The 22,177-nt window shown below is 36.9% G+C and overlaps 1 protein-coding gene across 7 annotated transcripts in view; it reads right to left on the bottom strand.

Annotated features, from left to right (window-relative positions):
- The window catches only part of LOC5571415 (bicaudal D-related protein homolog), a 195,988-nt gene that overhangs the window by 121,478 nt on the left and 52,333 nt on the right, over nucleotides 1-22,177 (bottom strand). The gene's annotated exons all lie outside the window — the stretch shown is intronic.

Here is a 22,177-nt window from a genome sequence, read left to right as displayed (position 1 = left end):
AAAAGTTTTTCTTATGGGTACTTGCGATATCAATGAAAGTGCAATTTTTCGTTTTCTCATCGCATCCCGCTTGCCGAAGATGCATAACCATCGAGGAGCCGTAAAACGTCTTTTCATGCATTTTCCGCGCATCGCACAACAAACAGTCTATCTACCGAAGCTAAAGGTCTCTATCATTTTCTCCCCGAGACACCGCGTCTGATGGGATCGAATCGAATGGCGGCTCTAGGTTACTGTATTCAGTTTTTTTTTTCTAATGCACAATAAAAGTTTGCTGAATGCATTTTTTCGGCATGCTTTCTGACGGCGCGATCGTATCGGTGGAAAGATCCGAGTAGGCGATGTGTTGCTTGAGAGTGCGGTTGCGTACAAGATTGAGTTACGATCAGCAGGCGGTGCACGGTAGCAGTGTTGCCAGATTGTTAGAGGAACGATTCTTTAGATTTGACAAAGCTATTGTAAGGACAAATACACGCATAAATACGGACTCGCCAAAAGATGTATTGCAACACTCAGTCGAATATTGAATCACCCCCTAAAAAGTTTAGCATTGCACTATGTTTTATTCTGTTGATTTCATGCGCTTTTTGAATAGTGCCCAAAAAGTTGATTTTAGCGGTATAGTTTGTTCGGAGAAGTTTTTTGGTATATTAAAGCGCATCTTTTGATGCAACGAAATTAGTGATCAATCCACCTAGCATGAAAGAGAGAAAAACTATTTTTTCAAAACATTTAGATAGACATATGGTGTCTTCGGCAAAGTCGTAGGATTTGTAATTTGAAACAACTTTGTCGAAGACACGATTTTTATACCTCTTATACTTTTTGAGATATAGGCCGTTGTATGTGAATGGCCCCTAAAAATCATATTTTTTATCATAACTTTTTTCCAGAATGTTTAACATTTTTTGTTGGTTCTACAAAGTTGTTTCACATGAAAAAAACTTTCGAAGTAACAAAATTATTTATAAATTACTCTTTTTTCCAAGGGGTAGTGTAGGTCCCTATAACTGCCTTCGGCGCAAAATGGCACATACAACTCTTACAAACCATGAAAGTACCATATCTTCCCTTTCGGCAGTTGATAAAATCTTTTGTCTATAAGCGTCTTTTACTATCTAACAAACAAGCCTTATTGAAACGAATTCGACCGATAATATTTTCACTTTAACAGATAGAGAGGTGCGATGTTCAGCAAAAACACGCGTTTCAGGATATCTAACAACTTTGTAGAAGGTATGGAACATGTAAAAAATCTCAGTAAGAAGTTATGAACAAAAAAAGGTTTTAAATGAGTTTTTCCATACAATTTTGTGTACATTCTGTTTAAAAGTTCGTAACGTTCTCTGATAAAGATGAACTTCTGGTAACAAACGCAGGATAAATTTCGACTGAAATTCATAAAGTAGCACAGTGAAGAATTTCTTGACAAATTAAAGGCTAACTTCGAAAAAGACTATCAGTGATATTCCTACAAAAAACGCAGATGATAATTCTTGGATAAGTTCCTCGAGGTATCCTTGGAGAAACTTATTGAAAAAATCTTAGAAGAATAATTCAGAGGACTTCCTGAATGTTTCTCACGAGCAACTTCTAGAGGTATGCAGAAAAATTCCTGATAGAATCTCTGAGAAAATTTTTGAAAAATTTGTAGAGTTGTCTCTGGCATTTTCTCCAGAAATGCTTCCAGAAAACTGTAAAAGGTTTTTTAAGTAATACCTTCGAAAGATTCCTCAAATAACTTCCATAGTAATATGCTTAAAAATACATAGTTTAGTAAATGATTTGGAAGTTTATCTAGGATTGCTATCAAATTTAGCTCTAGTCTACAAAAAATCTTTCAAAAAATCCTTCAAGAGTCCTCCAGAAATGACTCCAAACTTCCTCTTGAAGCTCTGCGAAGCATGTTCCCATGGATCATTCCTAACGGAAAGCAAATGCAAACCGAATTTAGTACTACAGTTAATTCTCCATAATTTGATATTGATAGGACCAACGAGTTAGGGGGGAGTATAGAGTTACAGAACATAAAACCAGTGCAATTGCAATCCAAAGGACCAGCGAGTTAAGCCTGATTTGAAAAGGAATCGCTAAAGAAATTTCTTCCCGATTCCTTGCAGAAATTTTTTATAGCGACTCCCATTTGAACTGACATTTCTTTTCAACTGCGTACTGCGATCAGAAAAAAAGCGCACTCTTGATCGATTCCTTGCAGAAATTTTCCATGCATCAAGATAGGCCGAGCAGCAAATCAGGCTTCAAGCGAAGTATGCAATTCAACAGAAAAGTAATCGCCTATCTCGATGTGTGGGAAATTTCTTGCAAGAAATGCTCAAGAAAAGCATTTTTCTTTCATCGCAGTACGCAGTTGAAAAGAAATGTCAATTCAAATGGAGCTCACTGTAGGAAATTTCTTGACTATTTCTTGGGCAGAAATTTTTACTTTTCTTTACCTAGCTTTAGCCATGAAAACCAACTTTTGCTATGGTTCTCTTAATCTACATCCACGGCATAAAAATTAACAAGGCAGGCTCTTTACTGATGTAAATATCAAGTATGATTGTAAACATGTGACGTCACTCCTAGACCACTAGATCATTTTTGCAAATTTGTTCGAGGTGGATAGGAATGATGTCGTCAAGTAGCTGTCAGTTTTCGGAATATATCACCTTCTTAATATAGTACACCGTGCTCTATATCAAGATACGGAATATCAAGAATGGGAGAGTTTACAGTATAGCATCTAATTTCACAATCCCTGGTGGAATTAAATGGTATAGTACTAAAATCGGTTTTCATTCATTTATAGGTATTCCCCTAAACAGCTCTAACATTTATTGTTCCTACTGAAGATTCTTCGAGAAAGACCCACAGAAAAATATTTGGTGAAACCTGGGAAGGGGAAACTGTCACGAAATGTCTGTACGTCAAGCTGAGGCTAGTTTCTGCTGTCACGAACTGTCACTGTGAGCCGGGATCTGAAACATTGAAAAGAAAAAAACATGATTAAAGCGTGTTATTGATCGAAACATATTTATGAATTTCATCAAAGGAGACACAAAACGAATGAGTATCAATTCATGCACATTTAAAAGTAATTCACGAGAGCACTTTTGACTCTTTCCAATAAAAATGAAAATTTAATGCTATGAAAACTATGGCCCTTTTCCCATGTTTGTCCGGAAATAACGAAGGCACACAACAACAACAACAAAACTAGCTATTTTGATTAAAGCTAAGCATGATGTTTTTCTCAAGAAAAGTATAGAAATTCCTTGACTGAGTGGGTCAAGAAATTTCTTACAGAGAGCCCCATTTGAAATGACATTTCATCTCAACTGCGATCAAGGAAATTATGTTTTAGGAAGAAATTTTCCACGCATCTAGATGGGTGATTACTTATCTTGTCAACTGCAAACCGCAAAGTTTTTAAAGAATATAGAAAAAATCCCTGGCACAATTTTTATAAAAAATCTCTAGAGCAGGTTATGGGGAAGAGATGTATCTCTATATGTATCATTCTTGAAAATTCTCCACAGGGATTTTCAAAATTTTCTCCTGAAATTCTGAAAAAATCTTACTTAAATCATCCTAAGAAACGCTAGACAAATACCCCTTAAATAAGTACACTTTTTAAGAGGAATACTTGAAAAAAAAAAATCCCACAGCAATTGATGAACGAATCCTAAGTGGGATCTAAGGATGATTTCTGTATAAATTCGATTAGGATTACAAACCCTGTGAAAACTCAAGAAAGAATGAGTTTTTTTGGTGTCGAGGAAAAAAGTTGCGTGCCATTGTTTGTAGATTTTCTCGAAGGATTTGCTGGAGAAGTAAAAATTATTGGTAAACACATTTTTCGAGAAATATTTTGAAGTTAAGATATTTGTGGACAAATTAATGAGCGGTAAATGTTAGGAGGAATCACTAGAGAAACTCCTGAAGAAATTCTTGGAGTGGTTTTTGATCAAATTTTTTATATAATATATTAGGAATCCCTTAAGAATTTTTGGAATATTTCTAAAAATTCTAGGAAATTTCTATTATGGCTTCTTGAAAAGCTCTCAATGGAATTGCTGAAGATGTCTCTGAATAATTCTGAAGGGAATTTACCAAATGAACGTATGCAGAAATTCTTTCGAGTGACGGAATCTGGATCAATTATGTCCGGTTCACGATGTGCGGGTGAAAAAAAAAGAATCAAAGTGCATCAGCAGTGTTTGATTCAACAAATCTGTCGCATAATCCTGTGGAGCGAGCGACGAAATCAGAATCGTATCTTGTTCGCGTAAAGTTCAAAAAGTATCGGTCATCTACGTTTATGCTCTCGTATTGATTTCAGATTATATCTTCATCGTTTACCTAAATGTATCCCAAGGTATTTAAAAGGGAGGTAATCCAATATGTCAGATTTACCATTCCGCAATTTCGAAATGTCAAGTGACAGCTAGCAAGTTTGTTTTGTTCATTAACTATCACTACATAGAAACAACATCCCATTAAACTTTATTATTCAGCATGGTTCGCTTATCAGGCACATAACTTGACCAGTTCTCGGTTTCATTTCACTAAGTCGCTTCATAATTCACAGATTATCAGGCGCAAAATACGTATTGAATGTTCCTTTAGACATCATCGACGATTCCTCACCACCTTTCAAGCTTATGATAACACTCAACAGTCCATTCAAGTTTGACGGATCGCTGTAGGGGAAGACGGGGTAAGAGCGCCCACCGGGGTAAGCCGGACTACCTTCAGTTTGGCATGATAATGGCGGTTTTCTTAAAAGTTCACCAAGTACTTTCCATAAACACAAGATTTTTGACATTCCGAACCATTTAGGATGATATTTACATAAAATTTGTCATAACAAATATCAAAAACAAAGTTTCTGCTCGTCGATATTGAATTTGATCTAAATATAACATATGCTCACTTAAGCATTTGGGAAGGGATTTTTTTGTAAAAATATAACAAATAATCCGTCCATGCATCAACAGAAATGTGAAATATGCTTCAGTGAAGTGAAATATGAATTGCGAATATTAAGCTTTGAAGTGAGGCCCTAGTCGTGAAAATTGCGCAAGCGGGGTAAAACCGACCACTGTTGACGGGGTAAGACCGCCACTCCTAATTTATACCAAATAAAATGTCTAAAACATTTGTAAATTTGTAACTACGATTTACATTACTATTCAAGTAAAAAGAATTCAATTTTATTATAAATACAAGCCAAATCTGTATATTTTTCCAAAATATGGGTGTCTCAAGGTAAAAATAAGTAAACATTTATTTTTTTTAATTAATTCACCCTAAAAATGTATCAATATCCCAGTAAATCAATGTAGAATTCATAAAACTATATGCTTTTCATAATCTTAGGGAACTGATTTTTTTTTTCGCAAAATTGTGTTCAAAAATCGTGGTGGTCGCTTTTACCCCGTGGGTGGGCGGCTAAGTATAATCATGATAAGACATCACTTTTTCAAGCGTCAAGAAATAAATATTTTTTACAAATACAACGCCTGTGATATTTTTTGATCATGCCTAAGGTTTCAAAAACCGTCATGCTGCGTCGAAAAAGGATTGACTATTTCTTGATTTTGACATATGAATTAATATGCTTAGGCGGGTGGTCTTACCCCGTCTTCCCCTACTCTTTTTCACGGCATTCTAGATTTTGCTCCATTTACTTATGTGCCATACAATTTTGAGCAACTGCAAGGTCTTTATTTCGTCTTGGTCTTAAATGATATGATTTTCGAAAACTTTGTCTTCGAGAAGTTGTTTTACTCCCAAAGCTATCATGAACAACAAACAAAATTATTGCAAGAACTATCTACTTTCAAAAAGACGAGTGGTTGAAAAACAGGGCTATGGACCACTACCCAAGGGGTGGGACAGCTTACTGATCTTGAGCTAGATCATGAATTGCTTTAGAGCAACTCTGAGCAACTCAACTCGGTCGTCGTTATGTGCACATAGCAACCGTAAATGTTGGATAGTTTGTTTCGAAGTGAAAAGTTTTCGAATCGTGTTGTATGCAGCCGATAGCCCTTGTTAGTGGTCTTTTGCTGAATGAAAACGCTTTCTTTCAGCTTTGACTATGTACTATGTGAACAATTAGCAAGGATTCTGTTGCAGTGTCGTGACAACTTTGCCACTGATTAACTGTTAGCATTCTCTTCGCATCGTTGCGTTGATATAAAAGTACTCACAGAAAAAATACAAGCCCTTGAATTAGTTGCTTTAATGGAAAAAAAATATGCGGCTAGTACTCGTACTCGTCGGCCTGGGGAAGCATTTAATCTATCATTTGATATAAGAAAGTAATACGTTTCAAATACTACTCAAAAGCTTTGTAGCTAGTTATTTATATGAATTATTTTTAATTCTATTTCATCTCTGTGGCTGTCCGTTGATTACGTACATAAGATTTTTGATTGGTTTTCAACCTTTCCTCCCACCATGGTAAGATGGTTTGTATAAAAATTGCAATAAAGGTGTATGGCGCGTAAAAAAAATCTCAAACCATCCTCCCCCCATAGCCCCTTACATGTATGTTCTCTGCATTCTACAAAGCATGAAAACATATTAAGTTAGTCAGGAACATCACTTTGTACTAATAAATTGGTAAATTCAAGTGTTGCACATTTTTCTGTAGCGATTATCCAATCCCACTCCTTCCGATATTTGTTGGTAACATAATCTTGCATATGTTACAGCAAATCAAACGATAGGAAAAGTGAATTTGCTGATCCCTAAGCTATCTGTGTTGCAATGATAGATTTTCACGAGGATTTCTTTAAATTTGAGCGAAAAACTGGTTTTTCATTTTTGATGATTACTGATGATTGAATGATGGATTCTTGAGCCTTAAACAACCTTTCTCATATCCAAACCCACACTGTTTTCTTGTAGAAGTGCAGAGGACTTCTCGGCTTCCATAAAGCAAGTTACACGTCAATATTTGCCTCCCATCCTCAAATTGACCTGCATTCGGGCGCTGACGGCGCCGTTGTTGTTTGTTGTAATAATGATAGAACCAGTATTTACACATATGAGACTGTTACTAAGCCTGAGTAACGTCTGTTGGTTCCTTATATAAGTAATGCTGTTCTTGCAATAACGGAGTAGCAACCGCAGGCGGTCAGTCATGCTCATGAAAGTATGCAGGAATTATTTCTGTTGAATTTTTCTGGATTAATTTGAGGACGCACGTTTAGATAAATTATTGTACACTCCTCTACAGTATAGTTAAAAAATACCTCTACATTGTTTCGGGACATTTTTGCCTCCTTTCAACATATTTTCCGATTTTATCATTAGCATTCTCAGCTCTATTTTATAGATTTCGCTAAGGAGCTTAATCTTACCCAGAATACCGCATTTTTTTTTGTTTAGAGAGACTTTACCCGGAAGGGGCATTTGTCTCTATTGAATACTTTATTTGAAAAACGAACATTTTGTAACTGTTACATATTATATGCGCTGGAAAATTCCTATCTTTTTCGTAAAGTTAATGAGTTTGGTTTCAGTCGTTTTTTCATTCTGAAGAATTCTTCGTAGCTCGTTGTTAACTCCTAGTTCTTGACGCGCTGCGTTATACGACTGGCATGATGCCAACACATGATAAACGGGCAGGTTGCGGTCACAGAGAGTGCATTTTTCACGAGGATTTTTCTCAAAGAGGTAGCGCTTCAAAAACCAGGCGTGACCAATACGAAATCTTGTCAAGACTATTTGCTCCTTACAGTTTGATTGGTTAATCCATCTTCCAACGTTTGGTTTTACTATTTTCAAATTATTTCGAGGCGCAACTGGTTTGTGTCTGCCGCAGTTAGCTGCATTGTCCGCTTCTTCATTTCCTGGAATCCTAGAGTATACCGGTATCCAGCAAAACCTCAAGTCTTTATCTTTTATCACTTTTTCGATTTTTTGCTTGTACGAATTTCTTGATTTCCCTGACTCCAACGCTTGAAGTCACTGAATTTTACAGACCTGGTTTTAGCACGATGAGCTGCATGGGCCAATACTGCAACTTTCGCCGTGAACACTGAACATTGTTCAGGAAGACTTTGCTCAATTCTAAGGCCAGGTCCGATAACTCCATATCCCACCTTTCCTTCTTTAAGTGAGGCCTCTGTGTACCAGTGGTCAAAGTTTTCATAATTTTCCGAAACTAGCCGGCGGGAAATATCCTTGGCAAGATAAGGTGTCTGTCCAGCTCTGACTTTTGATTTTACGTTCCAGTCTATAAAAGGTTTTTTCTTGTTCCGCTCTGTTCAACATTGTGTGCAGTTTACTTAATTTTGGTAATGGTTTTCCTGTTAGCATATGGAATAAAGTATCGGCTTTGACCCGGAGATTGCTTGATTCGCTTGCAGATTTTTCAAGAGGCATCCACTTTCCACCATCAGAGATAGTATTGGAGATGTTTTGAGAGCCCCAGAGGCTGCTCTGATAGCTTGATTGTATACGGGAGAAAGTTTTTCGATATTTACATTTCCTAATAGTTTCATTCCTTAAAAAAGTTTCGAAATTACTTAATTTAGTTTCCAATATACAGCAATGTTTTCCGATCCGCACCTTTCAATATAGCTTTGAGTAGGTTTAGTCGACTTCTGCATTCTTCTTTTACGTGCTTCGTATATGCATTGGAGGTGCATTTCCGGTCAAATAGCACTCCTAGTCAGGCTTGGGAACTGTGATCATAATTTGCCACAGTTCATCGATTCTGCCAGTCAACCAAAACACAAAGCAGCAGCAGCATCAATACCATCAGGTGCTGCGCTGCCAACGTTGGCTGTGGCTTGTGTGTGGCTTGACTGTTTTTGTCTCTCCACTACGACCGTTTTCGGGCAGCCATCTCGGGATAAATGACTGAAAAAAATGTTAAATAATTCAATCGCTAATATATCGCTTGTGTTTTCAACTAATTGAAATCTATTAGCTCTAATAGCAAGACCACAATCACTCGGTTGCGATACATATGCAAAAGTTCAATTTCATGCTACCTTTATCGAGCAAAAATGCAAAACCCCGAAAACCGGAAAAATCGTGTCACCACTGTGCTCGGAGAGTCATTTCGCATTCGGGTTTGAAAAAACGTTGCGAAGAAGAAGATTACAGTTTTGAAGAGACGTGACATTTTTTTGTTTTGAACGGTCATGGCTTGCTTTGGATTTTGTCGAGGTGGTAAATGTTTGCTACAGTACATTTCCCATCCCTGCTCCTAGTATTCTTGTTACCTTCGGTTTATCTAGCTCATTATCGTTCAAAAGGGATTTTGGCGTCCTCAAGATGCCATCTACGGTGATGCATTAGTTTGCAGCAGTGCATTGAAGATGATTTATTAGAGGATAAGTCGAATTTGATATCTGGAGCCCATCTACTAGATTAACCGCTTTTTGGAGTCGTTTTCTTAGGTAACTGACACATTTTCCTGCCACTAGTATTATACCGTCTGCGTATAGAAAGACTTGCACATTCTTTGGAGCAACAGAATACAACGAGTTCATAGCCATTAGGAACAGGGAAACTGATCATACAGACCCTTGAGGAACTTTATTTTCCAGGTGTTTAAATTTTGATAGGGCACCTGCAAAACTAACCCTGGCTGATCGGTGCTGAAGAAATTTTTTTCTAAAAAAAAAAAAGACACGGACACCGTCTTTAGCCATTTAACTGTACAGACTGTAACTTAACACTAGACAACGGACAAGCAGGCTCCAATGGTACAGTCGAGAAACATTCCTGACGAAAATTTTCAATGGCTGCAGCGGGAATCGAACCCATATCTCATGACACGATGCGCCTTGACGACACTAACCGCACGGCCACGAATTGTTGAGGAATTTGTTCACGTTTGTTCCAAGATTGTTCTCGATGATAGTTTCTAAGATGTTCCTGTGCCAAACTTTATCGTAAGCCTTCTTTGTGTCAAGGATGACTACGTCGCAGTGTTCTCCTTTCTTCGCCGCTTCTGTGATGCATTCAGCTAGCTCGGCGAAACAGAAAGTAGTGCCTCACGAATGGCAACAATGGCAAAGAAAGCTGTGGAAGTGCTCATAAGAACACTAAGCTGAGAAGCAGGCTCTGTCTCAGTGATGACGTAATGCCAAGAATAAGAAGAAGAAGAAGACATTGTTGGTATAATCCCCGTAGTGATTGCAAGAGAATTTTCTGGAAGAATACCGGGTGGAAATTCTGCAGTAAATCTTGACAGATTTCCCAAAAAGTCTTGAATAGTTCTAGGGAAGGGTTTCTAAAGGGTTTTCCAGTTGAATCATAAAAACCTTTAAAGAGTTTCTGAAGAAATCGCTATAGGAGTTTTTGGGAACCTTCGAAGGAATTGCTGGTGAAATATTTGGAAAAACACTTCGCTAGAGAAATGGTGAAATTTCTAAATAAATTCTTAGAAGTATCCCAAGAAAAATTTCTAAGCGAATAGATGAAAGAATTCCAGGTGGATTTCGTGGAGAAACATAAAGAGGAAGCTGTTAAAGAATTCCTACAGGAATTTCTAATAGAATTACAATCGTGATTCCTGTAAAATACTCCTGGGAGAATCTTAAGATAAATTCTTGATGGAACTAGACGAATTTCCGAAACGAATTTTTGTTGGAATCACTATAGAAAATTCTGGTAGAATCTATAAAGGCATTTCTTAAAAAAAAAATCCTGGAGGAACTCATGCAGTAGTTTCTGGGTAAATCAGTCAAGGACTTCAAAGTTTTTTAATATATCTCTGGAAGGAATTTTAGAAGAAGTTTTGCTGGTGTCCCTAGTTGACCGGTGTAATTTATGTAGAAATTAACCCGTAGGGGCCTTCCATAGCCGAGTGGTTAGAGTCTGCGGCTACAAAGCAAAGCCATGCTGATGGTGCCTGGGTTCGATTCACGGTCGGTCCAGGATCTTTTTTTTAATGGAAATTTCCTTGACTTCCCTGGGCATAGAGTATCATCGTACCTGCCTCACGATATACGAATGCGAAAATGGCAACATTGGCAAAGAAAGCTCTCTGTTAATAACTGTGGAAGTGCTCATAAGATCACTAAGCTGAGTAGCAGGCTCTGTACCAGTGAGGACGTTAATGCCAAGAAGAAAAAGACCCAGTGATTCACCGCAATAACTCCGGCCACATGAACATTCTTGAGATCCTTTTATAACTTTTAGGAACAAAGTGTAGAACTAGCCCTCGTGTGTTAAAATACACTCAAATAAAGATTTAAAAAAAAAAAAAAACTTTTAGGAACAAGATATGTGTACGAGTATACTGACAAAAAATCATTAAAATCCGTTAAGTATTCGCTGTGCGGTGAGAGTTTTAGTAATTTTTCTTTCACTCAGGTCTATTCCCACTACTAAATGTATATTCAATAGATTTTTTGGACAAATACCTCTAGTAATTTCTGGCGAACCTCTGCAGGGTCCTCTAAAATAATTCGTACATGTATTTAAGGAATCCGTGGAACAATTGTTTGAAGAACTTTCGATGGAATATTTGGTGGAATCTATGGAAGACTGATTGGACGAATTTCTGGTAGAATCTCTAAAAGAATTGCTGTTGGATCCTATGGAGAATGTTTAGAGGGATCTTTGGATGGTGGAATCTCTGGAGAAATACCTGAAGGAATCTTAAGGAGAATTTCTGGTGCAATTCCTGGTGGAAATCCAGTAAAGTTTGTAGAATAATTTCAGGCAGAATTCCTTGAAATGATGATATGAAAGAGAGGATGAATTTCAACAAATTTTAATGAACTGTACTGAGAAGCCAAATCGAACGGTCGGTTACGGATGTTCCGTGGGGTCTGTTCGACATTTGTCGACATTAAGTCATTTGAGACATTGCCATAACAGGGCTTGCAGCAGGTCTCTTTTTAGAAACTTGGTATCTATTTTAAGGCAAGTCAATTTTTAACGGAAGGTCTCGAAAGCCCCCTTTTTACCAAAATGGCGTTAAAAGTCACTTTTTTCCTTATTTTGCTTGCAGTGAATCCTGCTGATAAATTTCAAAGGTTCTAGAGAATCCTTCAGTACGCGATTATTTTACAGATTCTTCAAGATTTTTTTTTTCAAATTTCTTCAGATATTTCTTCTGGCATACTTTCAGGGACTCCTCCAGAAATCCCCCAGTAATTCCTCCACTATGTCACTTAGAAATTATTCCATCAGTGTTTCCAGAGATATATAGAGAAATGTCTTCAGAGTTTGCAGCAGCAAAAAATTCAATATCGCAATATTTCTGATGAATGCATGAAAATGTCAATTATAGTTGTAATCCAGAAAAATGTTGGCAATAACTGATAATCCCTTGAGCAAAAAATAATTTCTGTAGATATTTTCCGTAGAAGCATGGAAACGTGGAATGTCTCAAAATTCCGTAGAACTACGGAAATTTCCATAGATCTGGCATCACTGCCCGGTAGTGAAGCAATGAAAATTACAAAGCAACCTGCGCCCACCTTCATCACCCAGTGCAGCAACAACGCCGCTGCTGTGAAGGTTGATCGCGGCAAGGCCTGCTATGTTGCTGGTGCCGGGTACTTCGGTTTTATGCATTAGGACGATTGTTGCCTTACGAACAGGTGAAATTTCGCTGGTACTGTGTTGCTATGCGTGCGTGAGTGACTGAACGCATTATGGTCGGAAAAGTGAATCACATTGTGGGCGAAAGTTCGCGTTGTAAGCCGAGATCGGCTGGAACTAATGTAAAACGGTTGCATACACATCGGTCTAACACGCGTGGTTAGTTGTTGCACTGCCGAGGCGGGAAGTACGGTGGATTTTTTTTTTTACTATTACCAACTAATGCGTACTGTTGTATACATTTGACGCTCTGATTGTTACCCGTTTGATGGTAGATTGTTTTTTTAGCGTTGTCGTCACGTTACTGCCGCTGTTTTTGAATTCCTTTATGGGCTATGATTGCAGCCGAAATTTGATGCTCAAAATTGAAAAACAAAAGCATTATCAAACATGTTTGGATGGAGCGGGGATTTTCAAAACATCCGATTGTGGAGTAATGTTTCATGGAGCAGAACTAGTGGTTCATTATGGGAAGAAATGTAAGCTTGACGGAATCAACAGCTACATATTTGTTGTTGGCATAAACTCATCAAAAGGGTTTGAAGGTTTTATGAAATTATTGATTGAAAAATTCTAACCATGTACTGTTTCATGCATAACAGCATCTAACTAAATGGATTCAGGAAAGACCTTGACCTTGAACAAATGTTTAGTTTTGTCATCATAAGCAGAGTTGCACAATATCGATCATATCAGCTGATGGCTGATGGACTAAAACTATCAATATCAGTTGCGAACTATCAATATCAGTTGCGAACTATCAATATCACTTGGATCTGACAACCAACAGCTGTGATGCGACATCGCACTCTAGATCACAATCACTGCAAAATGAGGGGTAATTACCCACGCTATTAATGTTTTTCAGTGACCAACACACAGTTTTAATCCGTCTGCAGCACTATCAAGAATATCGTACTGATAAATTTTATTTGCTTAATTTAAGGCTAAACTTGAGCCATCAGTGATATCAATAGTTTATCGCCATCAATGTACTGGTGATGGAGTAGAGAGCATGATGTTGATGTGATATGTAATGATCCGAATTGTATCGCATTCAGCCTGTACAAATCAGCAAATTTCAAGTGTTGATAATGACAGCAAGCAGCTCTGATCATAAGTAAAAAAATCGTGCAGTTCGCAATCTTTAAGGAATTCCGACAATACGCGACAGTCTCCTTTCTTTGCGAACAACTGATCACGATAGGCGGCACTCTTTGTTTCCTCACTTGAATCAATGAGCCTGGGTTGAAGGCTGCTTCGAATTGCTGTTCGGAAATTTTGTTTAACGCATCGAACCGATTGCTCATTTCGGTGCAATTATCAACCCTAACCATTTCACCCTTGGAAGAAAGCGCGCATTGCGGAGAAACGTCCATTCTTCCATTTTTGCCACGTTTAGTGACAGTTTTAAAACCCACTTTTTTGGAAGGGAGTCGTGAATTTAGAGATTGACCCTTCCCTTTGTGCGTGGTTGCAACCATGTTCTGTGATTAATGCAAAACAGAAGAGGTTTTGAGGTTCTAAGATGTTTTTTGTAAGACGGCGTTCAAGAAGGATTACCCTGCTAGCTTTCACTAACGGGTCCAACTTAAAATTGAAGGCATGGGTTCAATCAAGGAACGAATAAGGAACAAGGAAGGAACAATAGTAGAAAAATAGTACTGAAAGATGCGTTATTTCAGCACTGAGCAGTACTGTTTTATTGCCTTAGGTAGTTTTGAAAACTTCCGAGAGCAGAAAGAGTTTGTGTACGCACAGCACGAGGATACGATACGCACTGCCATTTGCAATTAAGTTCTTATAATATGTTCCTATATCAGGAACATCCAAACTGAAACTGTCTACATTATCTGGTGCATATACGTACGTCAAGTAGTCGAAAGTGCAACAAGTATTCATTCTCCAATTTGTCACTGCCATCTCAACCGAACGGATGTATCCACAAAACACCATAATCAAAATTGCCATGTTTACCACATTGGTCAGATCGTACTTTCCCTCGTTTTTATCTCCAAAGCGATAAGATAAGCGCACAACGAGAAAAGACTTAGGTAAAATGAATTTTATTGTTATCGTTATCAGCGCGTCAATGCCACCTCTACAGGTGACAGAACATTCAACTGAATGAGTCACATATCGCGTTTATAGCTTCGTTGTTTTGCACTTGCCCCCTTCAGGTGTTTGAAATCGATGGAACGCGTGGCAAAACGTTGCATTAACGAAGCCCTGTGGGCTTCCGGCTTCATAATTGAAAATTACAAACATGATTATTTGGCCATATTTTATGCGTTTGTACAAGCATAAATCTTAGGCAACGACGCGTGGCCGGTGTTCATTACTTAGTATAAAATGTTTTTAATTAATACAGTGGGATTCCGTTTTTGGCATGCTCCGTTTTTGGCATGCTCCGATTTTGGCACCCCCCGATTTTGGCAACAAAATGGATCCGTTTTTGGCAACATTTTTCAATACCATTAAAATTTGTATGTTTTTGTAAATATTATCGTGTCTGTTGCTTTAGTCATTTGAACAGCATGTCACCTCCACACCGATTACATTCCAGAGCACCATTTTCGTCGATATTTCCCCAAATCTACCAACTACTAAGGACTCGCGTACGCGCTTATTTACGTCAGAATGGTCATTGGTCATACATTGACAACGTTTCATGAGGCCAATAGTCTCCACCAGTATCTCAACTAAAGACTCTTTTCTTAGGCATTCATATTGAATGTCCAGCCCACTTGAGTCTGCCAGTAGGTGATACAATAAAAAACACTTTTCTTCAGATTTGGAACAGCTTGTTTGAACAAAGCACCAGCACCGACATAAGAGCATAATCTATGACTCACACAGAGTTACAATCATAAATCTTGTCTCATCTTTTATGGATTTATGGATTATGGATTTACAAACATAGCGCATGTAAAAACACACCGCAATAATATATACAAATATGTACAGCAAAATGTCGTGCATCATAACTTTTAATAAATTTCATTAAATAATATGACAAATGCGAATACAGTCCAAACTACAATTTATTCTCAATAATATCATTGAAGCGTGCGATAAATACGACTGAGAGTGTTTTAACTATTTGTCTGTGGTATTGGTGTGTATATTGATCTCGACGCGTCAACTATTTAAAGCTACGTTTCCTTTTTTCTATAGACTCTGTAAGGCGTTAGATTTGTTTAGAGACGATCCAGAATTCTGTAATCAAGCATACGTGTCTTAACATCATCAAAATGTTCCTTACGAGCTGAGTCTATGAGATTCCTAACTGTACCCTGGAGAATCCTTAAGGGATTCTTGGTTTTTGTGGTACTTTCCAGAAATTTTAATGAATTCATGAGGGTATCTGCAGATTCCAAGTGGACACTGAGGGCTTCTTTAGGGATCCTTAGAGTGTATAAATGGTTATGGAGAACTATGTCCAAAATCTGGTAATTCCTAATAAACACTAGGGCGTCCTGTAAATTTTAAGCGGGATAATGTGAATTTCTAGTGGTATTTTTAATATTTCCGACGAAAGCTTGGGGGCTTTGAAAAGGTTCCCAGAGGAATTTGAGTTGTGCTATTATTATTATTTATCTTTATTAGGAAGATTTTCAGCCCTTGGCTGGTTCATCTCCGTTGAGGTGTGCTAGTGGTAGCCTAATAATAATAAACTTAAAATGTTTTTTCATCGGAGACTTGAGAATTTTCAGCAACATCGCAGCGGAATTCCAAGATATTAACTCCTAGTAAAATCCTTAGCAAGATCCTAAGAACTCTATGCAAGATCCTGCGGATGCTTGGCAAGATGCTTCAGAGCTCAAGCATTTTTCTGTATATTTCTTATGAGAACCTGAAGATTCCTATAAGGTTATTGAGGTTTCATAAAAGGATCCTGTAAATTTCAGTTGATTTCATAAGGTAGGTGTAAAACATATATCAAGCTCAATGAAAAATTATTTCAAGTAAAAATTAAATTCTACAGAATTACAAGTCACATTTATGCATCATCTCATCTTTATGTTTGCCCTTTTGATTGCAGTCAACAGTTCATTATAAAATGTTTTACTTTATCAGAAACATAAATTGAAAAAGCAATTTTAAACTTACCGAATTTTTCAAATTTTACGCAGTAGTCCAAAAGTTAAACTGATTTTGAATGTTCATTCAATTAAAAATTAAGCTAATGCCGTTTTGCAATACCCAGCGCTTTTGATTCGTAAATACGTCTTTATAAGAAAAAAAAAATATTTTTTTCGTGTTCTTTCATAGTTTTAAGAAAATATCTAGTTCTTGAATAAAGGTCACTTATGCGATTATTGGTTTTACAAGGGCCTTTTATACAAAAATTAAAGCTTCTAAATATAATTGAAGATGTTGAGGCGTAAAAACGCCATCAGAAAAACGTTTGCCAGATTTAACATTACGGAGCAATAGATTCATAGCATAGTATAACCCTGGGAGGGAGAAACCAATACAAAATTTCTGTACGTCATAGTGAGCCGAGATTCCGCTGTCACGAACTGTCACTGTGAGCCCAGATCTCAAACATTGGACTAACATGAAAAAGCGCGTAACTGATTAAAACACATTTTCGTATTTCTTCAAAAGTGATAAAAATCGAATGAAAATCAATTCATGCACATAACGCAAGTAATGTCACGTGAGCACCATTTAATCTGATTGAACATAAAGCATTGAAAAACGCATCGTTCTACTTTTTCTAATGAAAATGAATATTTAGTGCATAGATAACTGTGGTCCTATTTTCATGTTTGTCAGGAAAGATCGAAGGTGCACAACAAAAGGAAACTACCGATTTTCTCGAAGCCTGCCTTGATTGTTGTTGGCAAGCTGGAGTTATCTTGCAGTTCAAAATAACGTTGTCTTATATTTCGTGTGTAGTATCGGTGCCTCCCTCCCAGGTATAACCCTTCGGAAAAATACTTCGAAGTGAACCTTTTCGAAGTCTCAAAGCCTTATGATTCCATAAAAATGATGTATTAACATTGTAAAGATGTTTTCAAAACCAATAATTGAAAAATAAAATTTGAAATATGGGTTCCGATTTTGGCACGGTTCCGTTTTTGGCAACTGAAAATTTAAACTTTGTTGCCAAAAACGGAATCCCACTGTATTAACTTTTTTTTCGGCCGGAATCAAGATCAGTTGAAATCAAGAGTGGTTCCCACTCTCGTCCATCCATAATTATCTACGCAGCCTACTGCATCATTTACATCAGCCGACGTAATCTCACCTGGTTACCACCACTTTGTTATCCCCTGGCCGACTGCGATCGCAGCAGAAAAGTGCACCCACCAAAGACTGCCATAACGAAAAATACATTCAGCGAAAGTTTTGCGCCCATCAGGCCGGGCAGGGTAAATATACCAAAAACCGAGGGGCCCATTTAAAATGCGAATAATTACTCGCCGTTGGTTCCGGGCAGGCAACGACGAAGACGACTCCGCCAACATCCATCCAAGGTAAATCCACAGTGGGCAAATATGGGTCCGCAATCGGGCCCAAAAAAAATACTTAATTGGGTTGTTGAGGGGACCAAAGCTTTTTTTTTACTGATTCTGAATCTTTGTAAAAAATTGACTCATGCTTCCGACATTTCAAATTTTGTGTTGGCCTGGATCTTTTTTAAAACACTTTTGTAGTTTATATGGAAATCATTTGCCATTATATGGAAATGAAACTTCTGGGTGAGCTGTCATTATGTGAAGTGATATGTCATTGTGCCTACAGATTAAAATCTTTCTATTGATTTATCCAGCTTTTCACGCTCGCCATAAAAACAATATGCTACAAAATATTTGACGGAAGCTGACTATCACCACTGAACTGAAACTTCAAATTATGTCCACAGCATGCCTTGACGAACAGTAAATTTTTTATTATTTTCTTTCTGTCAATCAAATGAAAATTTTGTTTGTATTTGCAGAAATAGTCATAATGGTTACATTTAATAATGAAGAACTATTTATTTTATTTTAGGCTTAAACAAGTCAGTCGACCATACCTCACAACAACCTGAAGGAGAAATGTTTAAAAGACCCGGCTTAGCATTTTGAATTGCGCAAGACCAAGGCTTACAAATTTGCCAAAAAACAGTCAAATAGATCAAACATATCCTTACTAAATCATACGATGAAGTCTCACAGAATCGTGTAATAAGTTTGTCAGATTTACATAATCCTGGAAACAGTTTACGCAGCATGTCGTCGGGCCGTAATTCTTACAAAGTTCAAAGCATAGTTTTCACATATTGCTGGGTGGGATTATGATAAAATCCTAAAAAACATCGTTAGGCATCATGTCAGGATTATAGTTTGGAAATTTGGATAAGGTTCTGAGGAAACGCCTAGCACGTTTATTACAGCAAACGATTCTCAGTTAACCAGTACAGCTTCCTAATTGTTACTTAATTTTGAAAAAGATCCTTAACAGTATTTTTACAAAGTTCGGAAGTATATTTTAACAAGGTCTTTGGCGAAATCCTTATAATATGAGGTGAGATTCTCACGCAATGTTTTGTAGATTTCTTACAGAATACTGAAGAGGGTAATTTCAAAATCCTGGACATCATCCTCACAGATTTCATGACAAAAGTTTTTTTTTTAGAGCAAGAGTCTGGCGTAATAGTGAGCACAATTTTAACTCTGGGTAATATTATAACAAAATCCTGGGAGATGTTCTCACAAAATATTGTGTGAATATCGCAGTAGCAGAGATCCCCATTTTCCAGGTAAATTTCATTCCATATTCCAGACACCAATTTGAATGATTTTCGTTCGATTTACGGAAGTGTTGTACAGCACTATATTGTTTCAATGATATGGCCAAGCTGCAGGTATTGCGGACTTGCTTGAAATAAAACCTAAAATAAGAAAGGGAATGATTATTACAGCAGTATTTATGAAAATCGAAATTAAATTTTAGTTTGAATGACAGAGAAGCAATGAAAATTATTTCAGTGAAAGATGGGTTACTAAGTATTTATTTTCGATTTTCAGTTCAGTGGCGGTTGTAAGCTCCTGTCAATTTTCTATAGCATGGCGAGCGTAAAAAGCTGGATAGTATCAAAATTTAGATATTACAGTGTCATACATAGAAACATGGTCACTTTTGAGCAAGTTTTTATCACTAAACAACCCGAAAAAGTCTTGAAATTACGCGTTTTTTATGAAAAAAAAATATGAATACATCGATTATAGCAGGTTTTATACTGTCCTGACCTCAAAATAAGGGCCGTGAAATATTGCCCCAATTACCCTAAATTTGTATCTTTTTCATCTGTTTTGAACATAATACAAGGTGCGTCCCACTCGGGTTCAGATTGGGTACCACTTCTAGTACTGTATTTGGTCCCTAGGTACCAGTACACCTTTCCCGGCATTCTAGATTTTGCTCTATTACCTTATGTGCCATAAAATTTAAGACAACTGCAAGGGACATGAAGGTCTTTATTTCGTCTTTGATAATACTCTAAAGAAGAGCATTTTTGTGAATACTCCTTCATAATCATATTATGTAAATGCTTGAAGTTTTGTATTTTTGATATACAGTTGTGTTGAGAATAATAGTAGCTGAAGCCGATTTTCATACTAAATGCTCAACTTAGCAGGCTATAACTTTGTGTTCCTTTGTGAATCGGTATCGATCTTCACTACTATTATTCTGAACACAACAGTAAGTATTGGCTTCCAAAGCTAGTTGAAGATGTATTGTAGGGTTTTAATGCTAGTATACAGACAGATAGGAGTCCAACAAATAGTTCAATGTCTTTATTTCATAGTACGCCCATTGGCGTAGCTAGGATTTTTTCCTGGAGGGGGCCTAGGGGGGGCCTAGCAAATTTGTTGACTAACCGAAGTAATGTCGCTCGCAATAATCACAAATTTCGTAGTTTGCATAAATTTAATATATTTGTCATTTTGTCTGACATCCTGTATATCGTTACTTGTAAATTTCAATTTTCATTACGGAAAATATTCAATCTATGTCTAATCCAGTAAAAAATCCATCAATAATTCTTCCAAAGAACTCACGAGGAATATCTCTTTGTAATTCTTGCAGGAACTTTTCAGATATCGGGGATCTCTTCATGAATTATTTCCAAGCCTTTCCAGTACATTCTCCCAGAACGCGTTTAGGGGAGAGTTCTGTATGACCGGACAGCCTCTAAACCCGGACACTAGCCGTTTTTTTCAGAAATCAAGAGTAATTTAAAAAGTTTAACACCATAATACAATACCTATTGGGAAGTTATTTGGTTGCACAGAATATGACGTTTCTGTTTTCACAGATTATGAAATCAGAGACATGTGTTTTAAAAGCCGGACACTTATATGGAAGTTTTAAGCTTAATTTTGGACCCCTGGAAAACACTGATTTTGTAGATAAAAGGGCATAAAACAATAATCAATTTATATGAAGCAGAAAAAACAAATGTTCTATCTTCAGTCTATGGTATTGGTTTGAATTTTTATCAACTGGTTCACTTGTACGAGTTAACTGAAATTAGTATCCGGACATAGAGGACACCTAAAAATTTTTGCAAATTTTTACAAAAAGTGTGACAGCTTTCAAAAACATATTGTGACGGTTTAATGAGCCACACATATTTTATTCCTCTTGTTCAATTGTAGATCTTTCAATTAGTAACAAAATTCACGCCAAAAGTAATGTACTTTTAGAACTATGAATTTTCAACGAAAAGTGTCCGAGCATTCTGGACTTACCCCTACCAGTTTTCACTAAGTTCCTGCTGAAACTCCTACGGAAAATCATTTCCGGGATTAGAAATTATTATTTAACAGATTTTTTCTTGGAGTTTCTTTAGGCTTTCTAATCTTACCATATTTTTTTTTCGAAGAATCTGTATCAATTTGCTCTTGGAGAATTCCAAATTTTGAACATTTCTCCATGAAGGTAAACTATTACACATTAACATGTTACAGGTACTTATTACACATAAAATTTAACTTTTTGGTTGAAAATATAATTCAGTTGTTCACTAATGATTTGTTGAAGATTTTCTGGATATATTGAGGAAAATAGTACAATAAATACTACCAAAACTGTCTTCAGGATCACCAATACTGGACTCTTTCCACAAACTCATCAGAGAGTGCACTTAAAGGTTTTTCAAACTTTACCTTCGTGATTCTTCCTAAACTTTCTCTTCAGATTCATTCACCAAATCTTTCAGAAAATCTCTCATTAAATCCCTCAGAAATTCTTGAAGGTTTACTCGAAAAATTCGCAGCAAATATTATCCAGGACTTCCTGCAAAAAAAAGTTGGATGATTAATTCAAGATTATAATATTCTACCAGATTTTCATAAGATTCAATTGGGAAAATGTCCTTAGTGATTTGTCAGAGAAGTTTTCCACAAATCTATCTGCTTTATTTTCACAGAAAATTTAAGATTTGTATGAAAATCAACTTGAAATTGATCCCCGAAATCCTTCAAAATTCTCTCTCGCAGACTCCTCTCTATAATATTTTAAAATTTGTTCAATCACGCCTACCTATTTTTTTAATTCACTCTTTCCAAAATTTTTAGCGGAA

This window comes from Aedes aegypti, chromosome 3 (assembly GCF_002204515.2).
Source record: "Aedes aegypti strain LVP_AGWG chromosome 3, AaegL5.0 Primary Assembly, whole genome shotgun sequence".
In the NCBI taxonomy this organism is placed as follows: Eukaryota; Metazoa; Arthropoda; class Insecta; order Diptera; family Culicidae; genus Aedes; species Aedes aegypti.
Note: the sequence above shows the minus strand (reverse complement) of the source record. Positions and strands in the feature narration are given on the sequence as shown.